This window comes from Microchirus variegatus, assembly GCF_963457635.1.
Source record: "Microchirus variegatus genome assembly, chromosome: 7".
NCBI lineage: Eukaryota > Metazoa > Chordata > Actinopteri > Pleuronectiformes > Soleidae > Microchirus > Microchirus variegatus.
The window spans coordinates 5,230,995-5,234,539 of NC_139808.1; positions in this window are offsets into that span (position 1 = coordinate 5,230,995).

Here is a 3,545-nt window from a genome sequence, read left to right on the forward strand (position 1 = left end):
GACTGTGGGTTTGGCAAAGGACGAAAAAGAGCAGAAGAGAGAGGCACAGGGGTGGTGGTGGTGGTGGTGGTGGGGGGGGGGGCTTCTCTGAGATTTTTTAAGGGATTTATTAGATGTATTTATTCAATCACGCACTTGTATTATTTCAAGTCGCGTGAGCATGCGAGGTAGGGAACTACTTTGGGATCCTTAAATTCAGGTTAATGGACTCAAAATGACAACCAAGGTTGTTTAGTCGAGCAGATCAAAGCACATAAGGCTTAATGTATACATTTATCTCTCTGAGTCATTAACGTAAGTGTTCTGCGATTCCTGTTTTTGACCCAGTCCTCAAATCACACTGAATATTTCCAGCATAATTCAACATTTTAAAAGTATACTTCTTTCTGCGTGCTTTGTTCTTCCCACAAACTTTGAATGTGAGGAGATATTACATGAATAAAAGCCCAGTGGGAGAGGGAGAGAAACTTCTATAGACTCGATCGCTCTGTGATGTGTTTTTATCTCACTTGTGTGTGTGTGTGTGTGTGTGTGTGCTAATCACTGCCTCAAATTAAAATCAGTGCATACATAAGAGACACAATCAAACACCACAACCCTTCTAATCAGCACGTCGCCGGAGAACGTCGGCCGCTCTGCTCTTAATTTTCCTTTCCCCAGCCTTGTCTGTCTTTTTCTCTGTTAATCTTCAGTAACGTGACAGTTATGTCGCGATACAGCAACTGTCGCCACTTTCTGATATACATTTAAAACAATGCAAAAATCCTATGTGACTTTTGTGCCAATGAAAGCAGAAGCGGCACTGGATTTTGGACACAATTTGGTGTCAACACGAGATTTTTGATGCATATATGGAGGCAATTATTAGAGCAGTGAAACCCCTCCCCAAAAAAGGAATAGATTTTAATGAATCTGAATACTTTATTCTTTCAGGTTTGACTGCTCAAAGAATGAAAGTATAAAATGAAGTGAAGACCAGAAAAACAAATTGATGTGTATCAGAATCAGTGTCTTGCACAATGTAATTGCAAATAATACTTTTCTTTTAAAAAAAGAAAAATAATAAATCTAACAATACTGGTGTAATAAATGAAAATATACCTGTGCCGTCACGTCCTGTTGCTCTGGTTGAAGAAGAAACCAGTGAAACATAAATTTAGCTGTGCTATTTATTCACCCTGTTGTTGTTGTTCCTGGTAATAGAAACCTAAAACCTGTTGCTTGTGACACGTAATACTGATGCTGCCGTCTGAGTTAAATCAAGGCGCTTCTCGTCTCCTAAATGTCATCTTACTCACGACCACCGTGAGTCCACGATGAGTACAGCATCTCTCTTATGTCACGGCATTGTTGGTTTTTTTTTTGGTCAGTTATGGGGTTTTGCAGATTGTTTAAGTCAACTGAGTCGATCTATGACCTACAGTTGAGTTTTGTCAGTCACATACGAGCACACACAGCCTCTCAAAGGCGCTGACTGTCCCCAGCCACATGCTGCAGAACAGCCACCTCTGATGAATCATCATGCAAATAGATTGTGAGTGGTGATGGGAACAGTTTTACAGTGATGGGAAACCGAGTGCCCCACGGCCACAGCTGAGCTTCGGTGGGGTTATGGTCTGTATTTACACCGAAAAAAAAAAAGAAGTGGCATTGTATCATCAAAGGGTGACAGCTGTGTTACGTTTAAAGCCCCCCCCCTCTGATTTTTATATAACTTAAAAAAGGCAGCAGTAATAATTCAATGAACAACTCCTTTGAAATCTATTGTCTTGCACCCTGTACGTTCTATTTTTAGTTCACTTTAGTGAATGAGGACGATTCAATGAACTCCAGAGTAAAATGTGTACAATTTTTTTTATTACAAAAAATATCCACAAACATGCAACAACAAAAAAATGTGTATAAAAAAAACAGACAGGAGGGGGGGGGGATGCAAAAGTTGCATTTGTGCCCAACAGAAATAAAAAAAAAAATACTGCTCAACATTAAAAGTGTACAGACTCTGAGTGAAGTAAACAGGTAAGGAAATATGCAAGAGGAGGGTGGCAGTTGGGTGTCACAGATGCATATCTTTAGTGATAAACACACACACACACACACAGTGGCTTTGATCAACAGCGTGCATGAAAACTTAAGTCACACCTCGCACGCCGCCGTCTTATCTCGTCGAGCCAAGGCCTCGTCGGATTACTCACAGCGTCGGCACATCCGAGGGAACTTTTCACGTCGACTACACCTCAGTCGGAAAGAGGAAGTAGGAGGTTGTTTTAAAAAAGAAAAAGTGATGATCATGTCCTGAGTCTTGACCGACTTGCCACACCTGAAAATGTGTAACACTTTTTTTTTTTTTTTATTGTTCCAGAAGTGTGACGACAGGCTGTGGCACATGCACATTTATTATTACAACACACCATGACATTTATGGCATTGAATGAAATAGAGCAGCTCCATGTAAATGATACACAAATAGTGAGACACATGAAAGAAAGAAAAACCCCCCCCAGAGACTGACTTCATCTTTTGCCCCGTTTTGAACGTTCCGCACGGAAATGCAGAAATGACTCTTTCAAAACCTAAGATGTGCAATTAAATAGGTGCAGTTCACTCTTCTTTTTTTTTTAGTTTGAAAAAATAAATAAATATATGCCTTCCCTTTCTCCCCCCCCCCCCCACGTTTTTGCACACCGGATAGATTGCTGATGAATTTAAGCCACTGAGCACCGTTCATACCCCTGAAGAGATGAGTTGGTTTTTTACCTTATGATTTCACAGCATTAATGATTGACAGTAACTTCTACTGCTTGCTCCCATATTTGCTTTGGGGGAGAAAAAGTAAAAACTACCGTATACATGTGTGTTTTTGGTTGGTTAATTCTTAAAATGGAGGTAACAAAACTCCCCATAGACACACCAAGATACTGGTATATGGACTTATTAGAAGGAATAAATACAAGGCATCAGGTGGTTGCGTTAAGTCTTGCATCTGTAACCTTTCAGAACCTCGCGGCCTTCATGGTATTCACAATAACAGCGGACGTCCTCCCGCCCTGCGATCGATCAATTCCAGTTTTCTGAAAACCACCCACTGGGACGCATGTGAGCGGTCATAACGTTCCAAACTAAGTAAATTAAAACACACACACACACACAAGCTTCTGGTTTAGCGGTTGTCAGCAGCAGTAAGCATATAAAAAAGTGGATATTTGACCTTTTTACGGAAGTCAACCCAAACATATTAACTTTCTCTGTAAAAAAAGAAAGGAAAACAATATATAAAAAACTAACAAAACACTGTAGGCACGTGAAGTACATTTTGCATTTTTTTTGAACCTGTATGGTCACATATTGTTTGGCTTGATCCACTTTAAGGCCTGTTCTTTGGCAGATTTGTGCATTTTTCATGTGGTAAAGTAAAAAAAAAAAAAAAAAAATCAGTGAAGCTATTATATATACAGTATATATACAAAAAAAGATTTTTTCAAAAATGGTATCAAAAGTCTTTTATATGTACAGTATATGCATTGTATTGGCTTGTTAAGGTCACC